Genomic DNA, 23,746 nt, shown 5'->3' on the forward strand with positions numbered 1-23,746 from the left:
GGGCAGGTCACTTAGTTGGGCTCATTGGGTTTGGTCTTCTCTGTAGGTCAACTACTGACTGCTATGGCTAACATGAGGCCATTAGAGTGAGGCCTACATGGAGAAATAAATCCCCTTGTTAATTTGAACTGCTAAAATTTCTACTGACTTTCTATAGAGTGCCATGCTTTGTAAAGAAGGTTCGGGCAATCCTTTAGCCCGTCAATGGTAATAATTCTTTTAATTTCATCAAGAAATTGACTGAAGAACTTTTAAACTGTGTCTAAAGGAATAAAAAAAGGATAAATACTTCTTTATACTTCCTTTAAAATAGGAATTCTTAAACTTTTATGTCATGGATCACTTGGAAGTTTTGTAAAACCTATGGGTCTCTTCTCAGAATCATCTTTTTAAAAACTTAAAATGCATTGAACTGCAAAAAAACCCAATTACATTGAAATTGGTATCAAAGTGTTTTTTAAAAGTTCATGGGCCTCAGATTAAATCTCTGTTACCTTCCCCTTCTATATTTAATTTCATTTTTATCAAGCAGGTTAGGTCTTTGCAACTAATTTCTTTCTCATGTATATTTACTTATTTATATTTATATATGTGCTTATTGCTTTTCCCATTATCCTCAAACTCCCCAAAATATAAGCTCCTCGAGGCAGAGACTTTTATTTTTAGTTTTATAGCCTTAGAATCTAGCATAGTGCCCAACATATAGTAAATGTTTAATAAATGCTTGAGAGTTTCAGTAGAATGGATGCTAACAAATTGAATAGGGAGAGGGAGCTAATCTTGTTCCATGATGGCAGGTAGACATTCTATAGTCTTAGAAACAGCACATTCCCTAAAGGGCTCTTCCAGTGGCTTATCAGAGCATAGCTGTAACCTGGCATTCAGTTTCAATCAGTATAATACATGTTGTATTTTCTCTTCTGGTATGTTCTTCCAAGCTTAAAAAGCTTCAGATACCTGCCAACAATGGACTGTGTGTCTGTTCTTCGAAAACTAGTTTCACCAAATTCAGAAACCAGAGGGATGACTACCAGTTGATTTTTTTCAGTTAGAACAACTTACGAGAGCCATTAGCTTAGAATAAAGAGGGATTATGATGGGTGTCAGTGGAGTGAAATAGGACCTAACGAGATGAAATTGTATATACTTGAAGTTTTGAATAAATAGAACAGATCATATTAAATTCACTTTTGCTTTAAATAAGAGATATAAGGGGATTTTAGATTTTATTATTGTTATCTTATATGGACATCTCCAAGAGCTCAGAGATGATTATTTACCTCTTGGCAGCTAACAGCCATTTTTGGATACTTTCTTGTCCTCTCCAATGAACATACACTTAAAAAAAAAGGCACAATCTGTTTCTTGGCAAGCTGTCAAAAGCAATGTCCCCCATAGAGCAGAAAGATGAACAATAGCTCCTTTTGCAGTAGATGGAATTTAAGACTGAGTTGCAAAAATGAGAAAATAAGATTACAAGAGGGAATGAATTGTTCTTGATGAGTGAAAATAAGCTCAAAGGCAGAAGGGAATAAAAACTGTTTGCTTTGCCTTGTAAGAAAACACTAGAGAGGCTTTTGAGGATAATAAGCCTTAACATTTTATAGTTCTTCATATTTTTAAAAGTACTTCTTAGTAATTAAGAGTCATTAATCAGATATTAGCTTCAGGTCATTCATTGAATCAGTGGCTGATTTAGATTGAGAATGAAGCCCAGTCATGGGGATTGGGAGCAGACTTGATCTGTTTCATAATCATCAAGGAAAATTTAAGATCTTAGAATGCACTAGATGCCAATTCCAAATGGAAAGACAGCTCAGCATATTAGAAGGAGCAATGAGCTAGGAGTGAGAATATAGGGCTTTTAGTCTCTCATCATCACTAATTATAATTGCAATTTTTGGCCGGTCATTTCATCTTTGAGTACTTTAGTTCCCTCTGTAAAATTCTGGTGGTAGAGGAGGATTCTTACACTCTTCTTTCTCAAGACTCATTTATATTTTTTAATAATTATTCAGAACCTCAAGGAACTTTTGTTTAATGAGGGTTATATCTATTGTTATTTGCCAATATGTTTGAGATTAAAATGTCATAGCATTATTATGAAAATCACTTTGACCTCACATACCACTTTCTGAGAACTTCTGGTCTAGTTGATTTCTAAGATGTCTCTTGGCTCTAAAATGACTAAACTTTACTAATGTATGAATGACTATTACTTTTAGCTATATAAAACTCTATACTTTTCAGGTATAGTATAAGGTTTGAACTCCTATCCCACTTTGAGATGGTAATATTATTGTATGCTGTTGATTGTGGTCTCTATGAAAGAGGTAGAAAGATTAGTGTCTCCCTTTTATGGATGACCAAATGAAGGTTTGAAGACATTATGGTTAGCCTAAGAATATGCAAGTACCAAATAGCAAAATCTGAACTTTGACCTAGGTCTTTTGATTCCAAACTTGGAGATCTTGCCACTAGCAATATCTCATGTATATGCCCCCTTCTCTCTGAAAACAACACTGCCAACTTGGTGCATTTGGACTATTGTAATGGCTTGCCAGTTGTCTCCCTTGCCTCAAATCTCTTTTCACTCCAGTTTGTCTTCCATTCAGTTATCAAATTAATCTTCCTGAATTCATTTCAGATCTGACCATGTTACTGCCCCCATCCCTGCAACTCGGTGAACTCCAGTGACTCCCTATTATTTTTTAGACCAAATGCAAAATCCTTTATTTAGCTTTTAAGCTCTTCTGATTTTCGCTCCTTCCTAGGTTTCCAGTCTTACACTTTATTTTCCTACTCATATTCTCTGGTTCATAGACATCGGCATTTTGGTGTTCCTTGTATACAATACTCCATTTCCCTACTTCATGCTTTGCCAATGGCTGTCTCCCATGCTTAGGTGATCTCTTCCTCATTTCTACCTCTTGGTTTCTTTCAAAACTCAGATCAAATCCTATTATTTGTAAGAAGTCTTTCCCAGTTGACTCCACTCTGATTCCTTCCCTCTGGGTTTACCTTTCATTTATATTATCCATCTCTAGTATGTATACTATAGTCTTTCTCATAAGATTATGAGGTCCTTGAAGGCAAGGGCTGTTTTTGTCTTTCTGGAATTATAATTACTCCTGACAAAGGGAGTTCAATCCACCCCTGGGATTTATAGTTCTCGGTTTGGGAAGAGAAGAAATTAATTGGAGATCAAATCCAGGACAACATAGGCAGAGAGTTTTGGAGGCAGGTATAGTGCCAGGAGTATTGAGAGACTGTTGATAACTCTTAGAAGAGAAGAAGGGAGATGAGGTGGTCTTCCAACAGGAGTGTGACTGAGGCAGTACCTGATGTCCTTCATAACTGCAGTTCCCTCCTATAAAATCATGAGAGATGTTGTTGCTGAGTTTTTCCAACTCTGTGGTTCCAGTTGCAGTTTTCTTAACAAAGATACTAAAATAGTTTGCCATTTCCCTTTTCAGATCTTTACCAATGAGGAAACTGAGACAAACAGGGTTAAGTGACTTGCCCATATTTACACAGTTTTAAGTGTCAAAGGCTAGATTTGAATTCAGTCCTGGCATTCTTTTCATTGGACAACCCTCCACAATTTAAATAAATTGACATGCTGGAGGAGTGTGTGTGTGTGTGTGTGTGTGTGTGTGTGTGTGTGTGTGTGTGTGTGTTGTGTGCTTTAACTTTGGCCCTCATTTGGTCAGAAACAATGATGAAAGCTGAAAGAAACAAATCCATAGAGAGATGTATCCTTGCAGCCTTTTCTTGCCTTTCTTCCATTTGTGGTTTTTTTTCCCTTTAATTTGTGCTGTTGAAGGATGGAAGTACTGGGTTCGATATTATTTCTTACAAATATTTGTGGCTGTCCCTGTCCTCATGTTGCCTGGGGTCCTTTTGTTTGCCACAAGAGAATGCAATAGATGTTGAGAGAGAGAGAGAGAGAGAGAGAGAGAGAGAGAGAGAGAGAGAGAGAGAGAGAGAAGAGAGAGAGAGAGAGAGAGAGAGAGAGAAAGAGAGAGAGAGAGAGAAAGAGAGAGAGAGAGAGAGAAAGAGAGAGAGAGAGAAAGAGAGAGAGAGTGAGAAAGAGTGAGAAAGAGAGAGAGAGAGAGAGAGAGAGAGAGAGAGAGAGAGAGAGAGAGAAAGAGAGAGAGAGAGAGAGAGAGAGAGAGAGAGAGAGAAAGAGAGAGAGAGAGAGAAAGAGAGAGAGAGAGAGAAAGAGAGAGAGAGAGAAAGAGAGAGAGAGTGAGAAAGAGTGAGAAAGAGAGAGAGAAAGCTTACACCCCTATTCTATTATTAAAAAGTTTTTCTTTCTACACTACCATGAATTTGGACCCTGTTATATATATATATATACCTCAAATATGAGTTAAGGTTACCTTGGTATCCCTAGCGTTTGGTACAGTGCCTGGTACATTATAACTGTATAATTAATGTTGACTGACTGAGTGATCTCTTCGCATGTACATGCGCTCTAATCCAAGCTAGCATTTATATCAGAATAATGATTTAAAATTCATTAAGTTTACCTTTGTAGATAATTTTATGTAAATAAGGTACCAGTGGGAAAAATCTTGGGTCAGTAGAATTAACATCTTGAAAGGGATTAGCATCTACTTCCCAACACCTGCAGAAGGGTTTGGTGGCATTTTGCTAAGAACTGTGTATCTAGTGCCAGTGGGGAACTCATCATTCCCTCCTCCATCAATTAATTATTTCCATCTTTCAAACAGCTGATGATTCCATATGAAACTGTGATAAATACAGTTGTACATGGAGGGGGAATGCTTGCTTATTTGTCTATCCTGGAAGAACATGACTCAAAAATGCTGTTATATTCACTCAATTCTTTCTTCTTCCTTTTTAGATGTATTTTTAGACCAGCAAATTGATTGAAGACCCAAGGTTGGCATTGTTATACTTGGATTTGGATTTTTGAGGAAACTGAGAAAGGCTCCTTGAATTTTAATTTATGAATTCAGAGAGGTAACCAGGGGGAAGTGACTGGAGTTTTGTTCCCAGACCTTGAAATTTCAAGTTCCTTGACAATGCTTGTCTAGTATTCCAGTATAACTAGTTAGAAAGAATAATTATTTAAAATAGGGTGTCATCAAAAGCCCACTTAATCATTTCTGCCAGCTAACCAGATAAGAATACTCTGGTCTGATCTCAGTAGAATCAGTTTTGCAATGTTGCAGGGTCAGCTTATGGGGTTCAATGTTGTATCTCTGTCTCCATGTGTTTTTATGGATTATTTCCCAGCATCTCTCCCATCATGATTCTTTAAGGCCTGAAGTCTCCTTTCTCACATCCCATCAAATGAATTTATCTTATAAAACTGATTTGAAGGTGTCTTTTATTCTGTATCTCCTAAACATATGTTGCATTGCTTATATGGACCTTGAAATATTAGTTATAACTCTAACAAGCCTAAAGTAATTTTCATGTTTTTCTTCTTTTACAAACTTCAATAGTGTTATGGTTAGAACAGAGTGGATTAGGAATCAAGAGACATGATTCCTAGACTTGTGTCTGACACTGATTTGCTGTGACTTTGGGCAAATACTTTATTATCTATGGCCTTCATTTTCCTTAAGTGAAAAATAAAGGTGTTGGCTTAAATTATCTCAAAGATGTTTTACTTCTAAAATCACATGATTCTATGCTTTGCTAATTCATTTATTTTCTTTTACAAGATTTAAAGGTAGAAGACATCTTAGAGGACAGACATAAACTAGTCCCAGGGAGAAGCATCAGAAGTGTCTGCTCATTAGAGAATATAATAAAATGAAAAGTCACTTTTGTGCCATTTTCTAAGGCTCTAATACAAAGTGGGACTTATATACTGGTAAGAGGGGCAAATTGAAAAAGAATCCCTGCCAATGATTAGTGGAGCTCCTTAGTGACAAAGATTTAAATGAGTGCTTTGTAATAACCTTTCAGAGCATGCTGGAAATGGAGGTGAAGGTGTCTTTCACATAGATAGGTAAGTAGATGGAGAAGGCATTTATTAAGTATTTCTTTAAGACTCATAATTGCATTAAAACTTTTTGGATGCACCCTCAAAGCAAACATGGATATTTACTAGTCTGGAATTGTAAGAAGAGACAGGCTAGGTGTGAGAGGGATGAAGGTGATATGTTGCACAGAGTGCTGGACTGATCATAGACTTATCCTCTTGAAACAAAACATTTGAAACAGTTGTATTCAAGAAACGTGGTGAACCCAAGAAAAGATGACTACCAGGAGACTTAATATCAATAGATTAGAACACTTTTCCAAGCTAGAACAATTTGTTGCTGCCTTGTGGATGAAGCTGAGTCACATATTTGGCAACAGTGGAACAGAAAAAAGATGGTGAGCTTTCAGAGATTTATGTTCAATGCTGTTTTTACTTAACTGGGCCAGAATACTCACAAACATCAGAATTAGTTTGATGAAAATAATGAGGAACATCAGAAGCTACTAAATGAAAAGTGAGAACTCCACATTGTTTACCAGTAGGATAGTTCATCCATCTTTAAGAAGGGAGAATTTAATACCATTAAAAGCAAAGTGCAAATGAAGCTTAGAGATGTAGGATTCTTGACTCAGCAAGAAGGTGGATGTAACTCAGTTTTACACTGATAGTAACAACCTAAAATGCTTCTTGGGATGTACTGAAGGCTATTTATAAATCAAAGACCTATGGTTCATATCAGCTTTTCAGTGTTGATGGAGCCACACTGATCAGTGATAAGGACATGATCCTAGCAAGATGGGCTGACTGCTTCCATAGTGTTCTCAAGAGAACTTTTTCAATCAATACTGAAATCATTGACCATATACTGCAGGTTAAAGTCAATCCCACTTTAACTTAACATCCAACTAAAGAAGAAAGTTTGAATGCTATCAGGTTCCTCTCCTAAAAATGTCTAGTGCTGATTCCATTCCAGTAGAGATTCACAGGAGAGGGGGTTCATTGCTCATGCAAAATATGAATAAAATCTTCTGGATTATAAGGCAAGAAGAGGTTATCCCCCAGGAGATCAAATATGTTTCCATTATCCATTTCTATAAAGAAAAGAAAGTAGGTTGTCCTGAGATAATCTCAGGTTTGAGGATGTGGGAGAGGATCTCTCTCTTAGTCCTTGCTGGCAAGATTCTTGCCAGAGTCTTCCTTAATAGTTTGATACTTCTTCTGGAAGATGGTCATCTGCCTGAGAGTAAGTGTAGGTTCAGAAAGAGCTTAGGAACAGTCAATATAGTGTTTGCTGCCCCAAAACATCAAGAAAAATGCTAGGAGCAGAGTAGAGATCTTTAAACAACATTCATTGATCTAATGAAGGCTTTTGCTACTATCAATCATGAGAGCTTGTGGAAGATCATGGCAAAATTTGTTCCCTGGAGAAGTTTATCAATATTTTAAACCAGTTCCTTGACAGCAATCCTCTCCCCATTTCTCCTAATGGGACCAGTATATGGGCCCATTATCTAGATGATGGAGGAAGCTTGTGAGTTTTCCCAGTCATCAGTTGAGTGAAGCAAGGATATATACTTGCTCCCAGGCTTTTTTTCTTTAATAATATTTTATTTTCTTCCTTACTTACATAAGAAAACATTTTAACCGTTTAAAACATTTTGAACCAAATTCTCAGTCTCTCCCCTTCTTTGATGTAGCAAGCAATCTAATATAAATTACATGCATAATACTGTAAACGTTTTTTTCCATATTAGTCATCTGGTAAAAGAAAATTTGAATATAGAAAAGAAAAATGAAGAAATCATGTAAAATATGGCATGTCAGTCTGCATTCATACTTCATTTCTTTCTCTGGAGATGAATGGTGTTTTTTATCTTGAGTCCTTGGGGATTGTATTAGATCATCGTGTTCATAGGAATAGCTAAGTTATTTCTAAATATTCCTTATCATTTGGTGCTGGCTGGTGGAGAACTTCTGTTTTCTTGTATACTATTTAAAATTGGGTTTGACTAAATATGAGAGTTATAAAAGTAAGATTGTGGTTGCTGTTTATAAAATATTAACCCTTAAGTCAGAAAAACTGTTAGCTTTTACTTAAAATTGGGTAGAGATATGAAATAGAGGAAAGAGGTAGGAAAAAAATCGCCTAGCTACAAATACCCTAATCCTAGACCACAAACGCAGATCCAAAAGTGAGTCTCACCAGAATCCAAAGTGCTAATATGGAAGCTGAAATCCAAAAAGTCAGGTGATGCTGAAAAACCACAGAGAGCCTTCAGCACACAGGAGACGAAGGCTGCCAAAAATCTCACTAAAGCTCGTGCTGAAGAGAGTGTCCCATCGAAGCACCAAGTGAGAGAAGGTCTCATTGCCAAAGAACCAAGGAAGCAAAAAGTGAATCTTGTCTTTTGGTCTCCCCTTTTATAATCCTTCCCTCCCCCTTCCCTCCCCCCCTCACTTCCTGTCTCTCTCCCACTTCATGGGAACCAATCACAGCTTCCCAATTTGCCTAGCACTGCCCAAGGTGGGGGGGGTGCTTGTGGCCTTTGGGAGTGTGAACTAGTAACTGACTTGTGACCTCTCTTACTTAATAGTTAGCTAGGTACTAAATAGGGGTACTTTAAATTCTTGATTTGATTAAATTAAAGTGTGCTGATTGATTACAAAAATAAACTGAGAGTTTAATTCTTTTTTCACACTTGGTATTAATTGCCAGACCAGAATAAGTGGTAGAGAATTGATACATACTCTGTTGCATTTTAGTCTTAGAGGCTGCACTGAGTGCACAATAATCTGCAAACAGAAAGTCATGCATTATCTTTCCTTCCACTTTAGTCTTGGCTTATCGTCTTTTTAAGTAAAATAATTGACCATCAGTGCAATAGCTGACCTCGATGTTCTTTTCATCTTTGTTGAAAGTATTTGACAATATTACTGGAAACGTCATGGTGAAAAGCATGAGTGGAAGCACCCAGCCCGGCTTCAGTCTATTGGTAACTAGAAACACCATCAAATATCCAGAGACTGTGCAAACATGCCAACGTGGAGCTGGTTTATAATGAAGAAAAATAGAATGGAGGGAAATACATGCCTAATAATTATAAATTTGAATGTGAATGGGATTCATTCACCTATAACACGGTCATGGATAGCAGAATGGAATAAATTCAAACCCAAAAATATATTGTTTCCAAGAAAGACATTTAAAAATGAGACACACACATGTGTGTGTTATTATTATTATATTATATCCCTCATAGAGGGATATAATAGAATATATTATGTGGCATTTGTCAAAAAAAGGTCTAGCAATAATGATCTCAGAGAAGGATGAAGCTGATGTAGATCAAATTAAAAGATGAATAGGAACACTTCATTATGTTAAAAGGTATAGATAATGGTGGCAGCTGGGTAGCTCAGTGGATTGAGAGCCAGGCCTAGAGATGGGAGGTCCTGGGTTCAAATCTGGCCTCAGACACTTCTCAGCTGTGTGACCCTGGGCAAGTCATTTAATCTCCATTGACTAGCTGTTACCACTCTTCTGCCTTGGAATCAATGCATAGTATTGATTCAAAGACAGAAGGTAGGATTAAAAAAAAGGTATAGATAATGAAGCATTATCAAAACTAAATATATAGGTACTAAATGTAATTGCATCCATATTTTTCAAAGGAAAATCTAAAGGAATTACAGGTGAAATATATAGCAAAACTATAGTAGTGGAGAGTTTAAATCTTCTCCTCTCAGAACTGGATAAATCTAACTAAAAATCCATAAGAAAGAAGATAAAAAATAAGAAAAATCTTAGAAAAGCTTCAATTGATAGATATCTTAAGAGAATTGTATGGGGATAGAAAGGAATATACCTTTTCCTCAATGTCACATGGTACTTTAAAAAATAACCATATATTAAGAAATAAAAATTTTGTAATTAAATTTAGAAAAGCAGAAATAATAAATTCACATGTAATAAAGCACTATGGAGTCACAGAATAAAAATTAATTGGAGATTAACTTAATCTTAAAGAATGAGTGGGTTAAAGAAAAAGTCATAGAAACAATGAGTAATTTTATTAAATAAAATGATAATAATGAGATAACATACCAAAACTTAATGGGACACAGCCAAAACAGTAGTTAGAGAAAATTTTTTATCTCTAAATGTTATATCAGTAAAATGAAGATGGAATTGATTGATGAATTGGACATGTAATGTAAAAAATTAGAAAAAGAAGAAATAAAAATCTGTAATTAAATGCTAACTTGGAAATCTTAAAAATTAAAGATGAAATTAATAAAACTGAATGTAAGTAAACCATTGAACTAATAAATAAAAATGAATTGGTTTCTGGAAAAACAAAAATAAAAAATAAATTAATGGTTTATATGATTAAAAAAAAGAGAGAGAGAAGAAAACCAAATGACTGGCATCAAAAATGAAAAGAGCAAATGTACCACTAATGAAAATGAAATAAAAACAGTCATTTTGAGATATTTTGCCACATTTAATAATTTAAGCAAACAATTTAATAATTCAAGTGAAATGGATGAATATGTATGAAAATATAAATTGCTTAGGCTAATAGTGAATGAAGTAGAATAATTAAATATGACTATTTTAGAAAAAGAAATTAAGGAAGTTAAAAAAGATCTCCCCAGGAAAAAGGATCAGAACCAGATTGATTTACAAGTGAATTTTACCAAACATTTAAATATCATCTATTTCTAATATTAAATTATTTAGAACAATCGGAAAAGAAGGATTTCTACCAGACCTGCCTACTCTTTTTATGTCCTACTTACTCCCTTAATCAAAGAAATGAGGTGTTGATACCTACACCAGGAAGAGCATAGACAGAGAAAGATAATTATAGGCTAATCCATTAATGAATATAGATTAAAAGATTCTAAATAAAATATTAACCTATACAAAAATACATCACAAAGATTATACATTATGACCAACCAGGATTTATGCCAGATATGCAGAAGTGGTGTATTATAAGGAAAATTATTAACATAATTGATTATATAAAAAATAACAAAGATCATATGATTGAATCAATAGATTCAGGAAAAATTTTTTGACAAAATACAATAAAACCCTTGAAAACATTAGCATGAAAGTATTTTTCCTTAAATGGATAAGTATATGTTAAAAGCCATTAACACACATTATCTATAATGGGAATAAGTTAGAAGCCTTCCTTATAACATTAGGAGTAAAACAAGGATGCCCAATGTCACCAATATCATTTATTGTTATAATAGAAATGCTAGGACTAGCAATAAAGGAAGAAAAAGAAACTAGAAGTATCAGAATGGGCAAATAGAGAGTAAAACTAACATTTTATGCAGATATGATAATATATATTGAAAGTCCTAGAAATTAAATTAAAAATGAAGCTATCAATAATTTTAACAAATTATCAGCTCTTTCATATATTATTTGCAAGAAAATATAGTAAAAGAAAGCCCATTTAACTTAATCATAGATAGGATAAAATAAAATATCTAACAGCATATCTTTTAAACAAATCCAGAATCTATATGAACATAATCATAAAACACTTTTCATACAAATAGGTTTAAATAACTGGAGAGGTATTAATTGATTATGGGTGGACAGAACCAATATAATTAGAATAATCTTTTAAAACCAAAATCCAAAATCATATACCAATATAAACAAATGATAAATAATATGTTTTTCTTCTGTAAGAACCAATATAATTAAAATGACATTCCTACCTAAATTAATCTACTTATTCAATGCCATCCCAATTATATTACTCAGAAATTATTGTATTGAACTAGAAAAAATAAAATTCATTTGGGAAAATAAATGGTTAAAGATATGAGGTCTAGTAGTATTAGATTTCAAACTATCTTATAAAGCAGCAAATATCAAAACTATTTTGTACTGACTAATAAATAGAAAAGAAGATTAGAGGAATAGAGTAGATATACAACAAACAGCCATAAAATATTGTAGCAACTTTATGTTTGACAAAGGTAAAATTTCAAGTTTTTAAGAATAAGAATTAATTATTTAATAAAAATTATTGGGAAAACTGGAAAACAGTTTGATAGAAACTAGCTATACACCAGCATTTTACACCATTTACCAAAATAAGATAAAAATGGATACATGACAGGTATAAAGTGAGATATTATGAACAAATTATAAGAAAAGACAACATAATAAAGAAAATATCAGATTTATGTATAATGTTAAGGGTAAAATTAGGGGTTTTGAGTGAATATATTATGCTAGTGGTCACCAGGGATTAATTCAATCCCAATAAAATGCTCGTCAGTTTGGGATTTTTATGGTGGTTTAATTACAATAGAGGGAAGGAATTAAGAAGAAGAAGAGAGAGAAAAGGGTATAAGTTTTTCTCTGGCCTAGCCTAAGCCAAGGGAAATTCAGAGAACTCAGCCATGAGGCCTCCTCAGAATATTAAAACTAGCTCGTCCAGCCATGAAGTCTACTCCAAGATGAGGGTTCTCCAAGGGGATAGTGCTTTAGGAGGTAAAGGTAAAAAGGAATCAGACTAAACCAGTCACCAAGCATGCTAAGAACTTCTCCCAGTCACCTCACTGGCAAGCCGCAAACCGCCAAACTGCCAAGATGCCCAGCACACTGCCATAAGCCACATGAACCAGAGAGAGAGCCACATCTCCATGAGAGAGGCTGGAGAGAGGAAGTGACACGAAATATATAGACTGTTTTTTACATCACTTCCTGTCACATGTACCAAGGGTAGCTTAAGCTTGACTTAGGGCAGCCCAGGGGTTCTGTCAGTTGTTTTTTGATTTGCCACTTGCTAGCACATGTTGGTCAGAGGCCATCCCCCTCAACACTTCATCCTTAAGTAGGGGTGTATACATTCCTGGTTGCTAGAATTTCTAAAGATTAAGCAGGGTGGAGAAAATCTAAAATTCACAATAGGAGAATAATTTATGAGTAAACAAGATATATAAAGAATTGTGAAATATAAAATTAATAATTTTAAATACATTAAATTGAATGGATTTTTACAAATAAAATGAATGTAGCAAAGATTAGAAAATCAATAAGTTGGGAAAAACAGTTTCCTGATTAGAGGTTTCATATCTAATATATATATATGTATATATATATATATATATACATCTTTATCATATATGTATGAATATGAGTCATTCCCCTATTGACAAATGTTCAAAAGATGATGAAGAAATAAAAAATATACATATATATCAAACTCTATATCATTATTGATTGGAGAAATGAAGATTATAACAACTCTGAGATAGCATCTCACACCTTTCAGATTGTCTAAAGCAATAAAAGGGCAAAGTCACAAATGTTGGAGGGAATGTTGAAAAATAGGGACATATAAATTGTTGTTGTTACTGGAAACTGATGCTACCATTTGAGAGAACAACCTGAAATTAAACTTGAATTATACAATTGTGTATACCCTTTGACATGGTAATACCACCCTTATGTTCATTATCTAAGAGGATCAAGGTAAAAAAGAAAAGAAATTATATGTTCTAAATTATTTATAGCACTTTTTTGTTTTGTGTGGAGACAAAGAACTGGAAACTTAAGGGATAGCTATCAATTGGGGAATGGCTGAACAAGTTTTGGTCTATGTTTGTAATGGAATGCTATTATGCCAGCTGAAGTAACAAACAACATGATCATACACAGACACGTCTGGAAAGATTTAAATGGAGTTATGTGAAGTGAAGTGAGCAAAGCCAGGAGAAATTCTGTTTTCTATGCTCTAATGAAACATTATCTCAGCATTTCCTGCAAGGTTTTTATGTTGTCCTTAAGAAGATGGACTAACTCATCTTGTCCCATCTTTAGCAATTAAAAAGGCACATCTAGCAGAATTTTTCTTTAACTAATAGTGATTGTGGGAAATCTTGTCTTTGATATTTTACTTCAGAGAGAGGGAGATTGAACCTTAGCACTCATGAGTTTCTTTATTCAGGGACAGAGGTTTGTTACTTAGAATACAGAATATGGTTACAGAATTTAATCACAGAGTAAAATCAAATATAAAATGTCTGACCAATGTCTGACAGTATAACTTCCCACTGAGATTTAAAATTTCGGTATTGATCTTAGCTCCATAATGCAGAGTCAGAAAGAAAACAGAGGGAGATTATGATAAGGACAAAGGGGAGATAGACACAAAATACAAGAAGAAAACTTGAGAAGGGAGATTTCGCATTCAGAGAAAGCTTCATGGAGAATGTTGTACCCAAGCTGAACCATGGAGGAAAAGAAAGATTTCAATGAAGAGGGAGTGAGTTTGAGCAGAAATGAGATGGGTCAAGAAAAGATTGGAGAACAGTTTCATTTGGATAGAATGTAGAATGTGAACAGGAAAGGAATGAATGAAAACAAATAATACTAGAGAGAAATATTGAAACCAGGTTAAACGCTAGGCTGTGGGGTTTAGATTTTTATCCTGGAGATTTTTATCCTAGAGATCTTAGAGAACTTCTAAGGGTGGTGACTCAATCTATTTTTAATACTACCTGTTGTGAAAATTTAGTCAGTGGCACAAGCTTAGAAAAAAGTAAAATGCAAACAATTTTGTTTTGGAACATCTCTAGCACTGTAATTGTTTCAGTACATTTTCAGCATCTTTGAATAGGATACGTTTAGTGGAGAAAATCTGTTTTTGATGTTTTTCCCCCCTTCTTCCAGAAAACAGGTTTCATGGAGGCTACAAACTGACTTTTTCTTTCTGAAAATATCAATGACTATGTACTGCTGATTCTCAGCAGAGTAAGGCTTAGCTCCTACAATGATTCCCTGCTTAGAATTACATTCTGCCTCATTCTTCAGGGTGTTTCTTGTCTTGAGCCACATTTCAACTACTTTAATGGTTGTGGAATTCTCCTGAGACCTCTTATCACTGGGGTTTCTTATTACTTTATTCCATGGCTATGGAGGTGGGGAGATGGATTGGGTGCAGACATCATCCACTTATGAAATGGCGTTTCTGCTTTCTCCCTTTTGCAGTTGGGTCTATGATCATGATAGGAGTACTACATAACCTTGTATTCCTAATGGGATGGTGAAGAAAAGGCTTTCCTCAGGTTCTAGCATGGCTGAACTTCTGTTCATATATATTTTATCTATGAAGATTTCATGAAAAATGAATAGGACATTTTTCTCTGCTCTTCAGATCAGCTGCTATATACAATTTAAAATTATTTCATTCTATGGATTGGCAAGATAATTTCTACATAAACAACTGATAAAGGAATATAGATTTTACTGAATTAAATTACTTTCTTTAAAAAAATGTAAGACATTAGCGATCGATATCACACCATGCCACATATCTCCCCAGGAGTCATAATGGGAATGAAGAAACTTGATATTAATGATTGCAGTGTTGTTATATTTAAAGTACAGATAAAAGGAAAAAAAGACTTTACCAATATGATTTATGAAATTCCATTTATTAGAAACAGTTATCTTGTTCTATGTTAGCTATTATCTTTGTTACTGAATAACTAAGGATAGTTCTATTTTTCTTGTAAAATATTCCATGATTTTTAACTATAGTTGAAGCTTAATTGATTGGAGTAGCTAAATAATTGTATGTTTTAGTTAATTGAATTTTCTCTTTATAATTGAAACTTAAGCAAAAAGATCATTTTATTTGGATTTTACAATTGATAATTTTCCTAATATATATATATATATATATCAGTAAGTATAATCTGTTGAAATAAATTGAATTTTTCTTTGGTGATTAAATATTTTGCTTTATCTCAGGACCATCTTCTGGAAAACTATTGTAGGAGCTTGGGCAAGCCCCTGTAGATATTGCAGTTATTGTTACAGCAAATCCTCAAAGGATTTACTTGGAAACAAGGGGAGTGAGAGGATGAGGCTTGTTGTTAAGAGGTATATTCTTTACCTTTGACTGTCTTGGTTGGGGTTGCTTCCTTGAGTTCCTAATCACAGGAGGGAAGTTGTATTTGGTATCCTCCTAAATCTTGGATTGTGTACTTTTAATGCTTAATTATTAAAATAGTTTTCAGTTGGATTTCATGGCTCAGGAGTGCCTATAGCACTAAAATAAATAAATCTTGAGTCTGCTGTACTAAGTTAAATTTAGAAAGCCCACAATAAACATCAATTACCAAAATAATTAGAGTAGGGATAGGAGACTGGGTTGGATCTACATGGATCTCTGGATATACCCTGGAGACTTGTTTTTGCTTGCAGGTTTTGGATAAAACCTTAATAACCTATGTTGTCATTTTCTTTCTGACAAAAACTGAGTAAGGAAACCATTTTTAACTGAGGTTCCTGCAAAGCTGAGTTTTAGTTTTGTTGTAGTATGAATGCTATAAAGTGATAAGAGCAAGTATCTTTGAAGTCCTGTCACCAGCTATTAATAGGCTTATTTGAATCTAGAAGTCACAAAATGGTCCTAGCATAGATTGGTTCTACTGACACAAAAATGATAGCCTCAGTTTACAGGATACACAGTACTGTGCACTTGGATGCACCTAAGGATGCTTGATCTTAGAATAGATCTCCCCCAAATAATGGCAGTAAATGCTTCTTTTCAAAATGCTTTAAGGCCAAAACCTATATAACAACCAAGCAGAAACAAGAAGAATGTTGAAAATGCTTTGGAAAACAGTCATCAAATTTTCCTTGTATACTGCACGGAAATATATTTAGTTACAGCTAATTGTTGCTGCACACAAACACTCCATTTATTATCATGGAAGTTAGCAGACTTCCATTATTTCATTTGGTGAGCTGAGGACCAGAGAAATTGTTCCATTTTAAGTTTCGTTTAAACTGCATTGAAAATTATGTTATTGTTTTGCAGGGATTGGAGAGAAGGAAATGTTATGCATATGCTCATTGTTATTAGGACAAGCCATTAAAATGCATTTTATTTGTTGGAAAATGCTATAGTCAAAAATGCATATGTATCCTTTATTTATTTCCCCCCTCTGGTTCAGAAGGCATGATGAGAAATCTAAATTTTGTCTTCATCAATCTCACTAATGTCAGGAAATGGTTTGGTGTAGAGGAACAAGACAATAAAGGAGATTCAGGAGACCTGGTTTCAAGTTTCTGCCATGAACTACTTTAGGGTTTCTTTTGATTCAAACCCCCCCCCCCAATTCAAATCAATTGAATAAATCCCATTTTTTCAACTTTTGTCTCTTGTCTTCCCTTTATTCTCACTGTCACCATCCTTCTTACCACCTATTTAGTGAATTGCAATAGCACCCCGTCAGGTCCCCTCAACTCTATTTTCTTCCAATCTACCCTTCACACCATTTTTGACTCATCTTCCTTATAGCTCTGAGATGTGCTCCTATTAGTATTCTGCTTATTTATACCCTCTACCCTTCCACCTGAATGAAGTTTCATTTTTTTTTGGTCTGGCATTCAAGTTCTTCACTATCTGATGTAATTTTACCTTGCTAGTTCTATCTCATATGACTTTCATCTATGTATTTTAACACTAGCCAAACTGGATTGCTTCCTACCTTGGGAATACACTCTGTATCTGGAGTATCTTTTCTTTTTTTTTTAATTTTATACATTTATTTATAGTTATGTTCATAGCACTTAAATACCTCTTAAAATGAAAATAGTGTTTATATTTGTGCAGACTCTGCAGGGCATCAAGAATCATTTAAAAAACCATAATTCTAAAACCATTTTCCTTCTATTCTTGGTCTCTAGTAACAGTCTGAACAGCCTGTCCTCAGGAAAGGCACTGAATCCCAGAGAGGCTGGGACAGAAGTGTTGACTGAGAGAAAAGAAACAAACAAACAAAAAAAAAAAACAGCCCCGCACCCCCCCCCCCCAACAGTTGCCTGGCATATCTGGGGACAAGGTAAAATGCTTCCAGGTTTCTATAGGCTGGCTTTTCTTGGTGAGTTCATGCAGATGAGGCTGGAGGTTACATGGCAGGTAACACGGTGTTATTTGCAAGCTCTAGGATTGGCACGGAGATGCTGAGATGACAGGCACATCAGTTGACATATCCCACCTGATCCAGTTTGTCCAGTTCCTCCCCAGGGCTGGGGTGAGGCCTCAGTGGCTGTGGCCTCCATAAGCCTTGTGATTGCCATTTGCGCTTTTGCTGGGCTCCGTGGGACATAGGTAGTCTGTAGACTCATCACACTTCTTTTTCCTCATATTTCCAAAATGTGAACATGTTTCTTTGGCCGGACTTTGGTGGTAGTGGTCAATGGCATATAGGCTGCGGACACCATGATGTCTCTCTTTTCTTGCTGTGCCACAGGCCGATGAGGACGTTGAAATTGGTGGTTAGATGGCGTCAGAGGAGCATCTTCTGAGGAGGAATGCTCAGGAGTATGGCGAGAGTGTCCCCACTGAAGAGGGGCTCCAGGATAATGAGGCCTCCGTGGACGCCGCTTCCTCGAAGGTTGGGGAGGTCCACCGACCTCAGCCACTCCATCACTTGGTGGTTGGACCACTGCACCACTTCTGAAGGAGAAACATTGCTCTCATCCGCAGGTCTCCTGTGCAGACAATGAGGATAGAATTTGTTGACATGGAGCCCGTGGATGGCACACTTCATGCTGAGATGATGCAGCTGGCTGGTGACTTTTAAGAAGAGAAGGTCATTCACAGCAAAGTACTGAAGCATCCGCCCATCACCTCTGGATTCATGAAATTGGTCTTTGTATTGAGGCAAGCCTATATCGTCAAGCCATCCCATTACCCAGATGTGGTCTAGTTGTGCAGATTTTCTTGCTGCTTGGTGTTAATTGACTTCACAGACAAAACCAACTTTTCCTGTGCAGGGGGTGCTTAATTCCAAGCTCCTTTTCCATGTCCTGAGGGGTTGCAGTCAATAGTGTGTGGCCAGAGCTCACCCACTGCCAAAGATCACGTACTAACCCAGACCAAAATCCTCTAGCCATGAACACACTTGCTCAGTGTTCCACTGGGCAAAAGGAGCATTGGAATCACTCTTTTGAGCTTTGGGGTCTCTGGTTCTGGACAGCCTTGATCCTGCAGTTGCTCGGAGTCCACCTTGGCGGAATTCTGCTATCCCTATTGCATCTGTGTTGAAATTCCCTGATTGAGTTCTTATTTTTCCCCAGAATTTCTTGATGCCTTCAGGGCTCTGTTTCATTTCTGGAGTTAGTGGAGACTGGGGCCCCGAATCGGTTCCAGAAAACATGGGTGAAAGGTCATTTGATGTGACAGTGGTATCCAAACTGCTCTCAATTTCTCGCAGGCTTGGCAGGCTGCTCCCTGAGGTCTGAGAAGTGGATGGGATCAAGGTTACAGGTTCTCCATTGTGGGTAGTTGCAGGAAGCTTCCTAGGAAAAGCGTGTCCTCGGATCCTACAACAGGCATGAGCGGTTTCTCATCTCCATACTTTTCCACAGAACTATTTTGCAGATCTTCTAGATTACTGGATAGTTTTTCCTGAGTCCTGCTCTGGATTTCCAGAGAATCCTCTTCACAGTGGGAAATACAACCATTGCTGGGGTCCAGGATGCTCCCACTTGTTTCCAGAGTTTTCTGAGGCAGGGGAGGAGCCCCCAAGTAGGGGAGGTACATCTTGGAACCATCTCCAGCTTCACTGTTTCTCCTGGGGATTTGTTCACCATATTCTACTTTCTGAAAGATCCCTCTAGCTCTTCTTCATCACTGGAAAGGATTCTCTCCTAAGACCTATGAGCTCCCAGCATGATCTCCTTTACTCTTCGATACTGGCTCAGCAACAGAGTGAGCTCCTCTATCCTGCGGTCCTTTTCTTCATTTGCAATAAGCAAGGTCTCCATTCCTATTTTTAGACGTTGAGCTTCTTGATCTCTTTCCATGCTTTCGGAATAGGCCACCGTCCTGGAGAGCTGATTGTGGAGGCGCTCAATTTCTGCATCCTTCAATGCCAACTGCTCTTGAGCTGGGCATTCTCCACCTTTGTTGCCTTTAGCTTCCATTCATACTGATTTCGCTCACTCTCCAGCTCTCCCACATTAATTTTGAGATGCTTGAGTTCCTGTAGCAATTCCTCCACTTTCCTCTGCTTCTCCTCCTGCTCCTTCTGCTCTCTCTCCATGTTGACCATCCAGAGCTTCAGCTCTGACACCTCTGCCATCAGCTCTAGCTTCTGGGCCTCAAGCGATGTGTGGCTCAGCAGCTCCTGTTGGAGCATCTCTTCAGCTGCATTGAGTTTCACCTGGTGTACTTCCAGGCAGACTTCCGAGTCCCGGATCTTCTCACCTGGACCTCCACCTGGTCAGTCAGGACACTCGCCTGTAACATGAGAGATTCCTTGTCGCCTTCTAATCGGGCCAAGCACTCCTGATAGGTTTCATTCATGACTGCAGCTGGGTAGCTTACCTGGGACAGATTTCCCTCAAGCCACTCCTTTATGTAGGCTGCAGTGGACTTTGGGATCTGAGTCCAGAGGGTTTCTTTTTCTTCGGGATCCCCTAGCATCTCTAGTGACAGCCTCAGATCCTCAATGAGATGAAGTACTGGGTGCATGTTCATGTACAGGGATTGGGAGGGCAGCCCAACATCATAGGCACCATTGCTGTGTTCAGCAGCCTATTTGGTGCCTGGCATATTCCTCCTCCTTGACTCTTTGTGCTGGCTGTTGCCCATCCTGAGAGAGATCTCCCTCTTCACCTCTGACTATACTCTGTCTGGACTTCCTCCCTGGAGTATCTTTTCTTATCCTTTTGCCTACCCATCTTCTCTATGGGAACCTAACCTACAGTGTGAATTTTGAGAAGAAGCCCAAAGGTGGCAAATATAGGGATGAGAAAATCCAACTTGTCCAAGATTACATGGAACATTCCATGGGGACAAGGATACATTAGTTTTGGTAATGGGACATGAATCCAGATCACTTGATGCTGTTTAGGGGCATTGCTAATATACCATTCCTCTCTCTTTGTTATCTCATTTGTAAATCTATACTTGTGAAATTATTACATACAAAGTACTTTGGAATTACATGGACTTTTCCATTTTGTTTTAATTATAATAAATTTATGCTTGTTATATTTAAATGCCTAATTAACACCTTTCCCTCTTCTCCCATTAGAGAAGTCATCATTTGACAAAAAGAAATATGTATATATAAAACTATGTCTTACTTATTTCCATTTATCAGTTCTTTCTCTAAAAGTGGACACCCTCAAGTCATTCTACAAACAGTATTTCTTTTGTTGTATGTGATGCTCTCTTGGTTCTGCTCATTTCATCCTTCCTAATTCATGTAGGTCTTTCCAAAATTAACCTGTTCATCATTTATTAAGGTACAGTAGTATAACATCAAAATCAGGTACCACAACTTAAGTCATTCCTCAGTTGATGGGCATCCTTTCTGTTTCCAGTTCTCTGCCATCACAAAGAGAGCTGGTATAAATTTTTCAGAAACATGGATTCTTTTCCATTTTCCTTATACTGACTTTTGAATTCTGTTGCTTCTTTTGTATGGACTCCAACATGCATTGTCACACAGAGACCTATAAAATTATATCCAAAAACCTATCATGTTTTTGGAAAGGATAACACATATATAATAATTCTGGGGTCAAAAAGGAATCAAACTCCCCATAAAAATAAAGTTCTTTGGAATGATGCTTTCATTTATTTTTGTGTATACTCTACTCAATCCTGCAGTAGACATCACATTCAATTTTTTTTGTCACTTAAACCAGTCACATCTTAAGATTATAGACTCTTCAAAATGGAAGGAATCTCAGTCACTCAATCATTTCAACATCTTGATTTTACAGAGACTCTGTAATGAATGGCATGATAAGTTTGCCAAGTGGAGTTAAGAACGCCATCAAAGAATTTTTGTCTTACTGGGACATTCTTTTACTCTTCATACTCTTTCCTGCCTTTGTACATTCCTGAGGACTGTTCTCTATGTCTGGAATGGCTTGGCTCCATTTTTACTTCAAGGTTTTGCTCTGACATAATCTTCTCTGGATCCTTCCTAAATGAAAGTGATTTCCATAGAATTTAGTCTAGAATGCTTCTTTTACTTTTATCCTTTTTTCTGTATCATTCTCCTTTTTCTATATGCCTTATCCCCACACCCTCCCCTCCCCATTAGATTGTCAATTTTAAAGGGAAACAGGGATGCCTATCCTTTTTCATATTCAAATTCTCAGTTCCTGACATATTGTAGGAACATAAGAAGTTCTTGTTGGTCTGAACTGAAATATTTCAAGCACGACTGACAGGGAAATAGAGTGAGGAGGGGGAGTACTTAATCCAAAATTAAAATGACACAGGATTTGATTAGCAATGAAATATTCCTATGCCATTATCATGATACTGAGAAATATAGAATAGAAGTTAGCATGATGGACCCTAATAGTGAACAGACCCATGAAATCCCCTTTTTCCAAATTAGAGGATGTTTTTTAGTGTTCTTCCTCAATGTATCCCAATTATCAATTGTAGTCCATCAATATGATCAGTTCTTTTAGAGAGCTTTTATTAATGATAGCTAGTCAGTTATCCTCACCCAAAGGAACCCAAGTTCTTTGGATGTCCTTTGGTGCTCTTAAAATGAAAGAGAGAAGGATGATGACAGGTTGGAGCTACTTTGCTGAGAGCATCAAGTAGAGGAAATTAAAAACAAGATGGATGTAAAGTTACCCAAAGATATGTTAATTCAGGTTAATAGCATCAACTAGGACAGATGAGACAAGAAGGAATCAAAGCAGGAGCTTGACTGTAAGCTATTTGAGGGTTAGGACTGTGTCATATATTTCTTTCATAAGTGCAATGTTGGCTGAATGGTAAATAAATTATATGGGGAGTTGAGTATATTTAAGCTGGAAGACCTGATTTGAAATCCTGCCTCAGACATTTACAAGTTGAGTGAGCATTTAACCTCTCTCTGTCTCAGTTTCTTCACCTATAAAACCAACATAATAATATGTCTCAAATAGTTGTGAAGATCAAATGAGGTAATATATGTAAATCACTTTGTTAACCTTAAAGCACAAAATAAATTTTAATTGTTATTATTTTTATTACAGAGACTCAGTAAAACTTTGTTGATGATACAACATGTATTTAATGTTCGATCATAGAAATAAATTACTCAAAACAATAGAAATGTAGAATTTTAGATCTGGAAGAGACTTTAGAGATCATCTTACTAAAGGGTTCTTTGCCTTTTTTATGGCATGGACTTCTTTGGAATTTCATGTATCCCTTCTTAAAACAAGACTTTGAAAAGAATAAAATATATAGGATTAAAGGGAAACTAATTACATGAAATTACAGTCATTCAAATATATTTTAATGGTTCATGGACTCTAGATAGGTTAGGATCAGTGTTTCTTTCATTTCCCCCCAATATAGATTAATTTCCTGATTTTTATAGACTTAAAAAATTGGCAATTGTGACACCTCTAACTTGGTGTCCTAATCCCCCCCCCCAATACTTTTATTCTGTACATAAAACTCACTAAGGATCTGGCCTGCAATTGCAAGTACATGGCTCCAGATGTGGCCACAAAGGGGTGGGGCTAAGGCTGGGGGTGTCATGAAGTAAGGTCTTCCAACAGTGCTGGGTGATCAGGTACAGCCTGATAGGACAGATCTAATAAAGCAGGGAGAACATCACAAAGGTAAGGGTAGAGGGAGCACTAAGCAGCACAGACCCTGGTCTGGTGCTTGGAGCCGACTTCTACTCAGGTGATTGGTTTCCGCTAGCTCTGGGTCCTCCTAGGCACAAAGTAGC

At 36.5% G+C, this 23,746-nt stretch overlaps 1 pseudogene; it reads right to left on the bottom strand.

Moving 5' to 3' along the window:
* Positions 1–18,010: 18,010 nt before the first annotated feature.
* LOC100012342 (liprin-beta-2-like) lies at positions 18,011–20,569 on the bottom strand (annotated as a pseudogene).
* Between the last annotated feature and the right edge of the window lie 3,177 nt (positions 20,570–23,746).

Source organism: Monodelphis domestica, chromosome 8, assembly GCF_027887165.1.
Source record: "Monodelphis domestica isolate mMonDom1 chromosome 8, mMonDom1.pri, whole genome shotgun sequence".
Taxonomy (NCBI): domain Eukaryota; kingdom Metazoa; phylum Chordata; class Mammalia; order Didelphimorphia; family Didelphidae; genus Monodelphis; species Monodelphis domestica.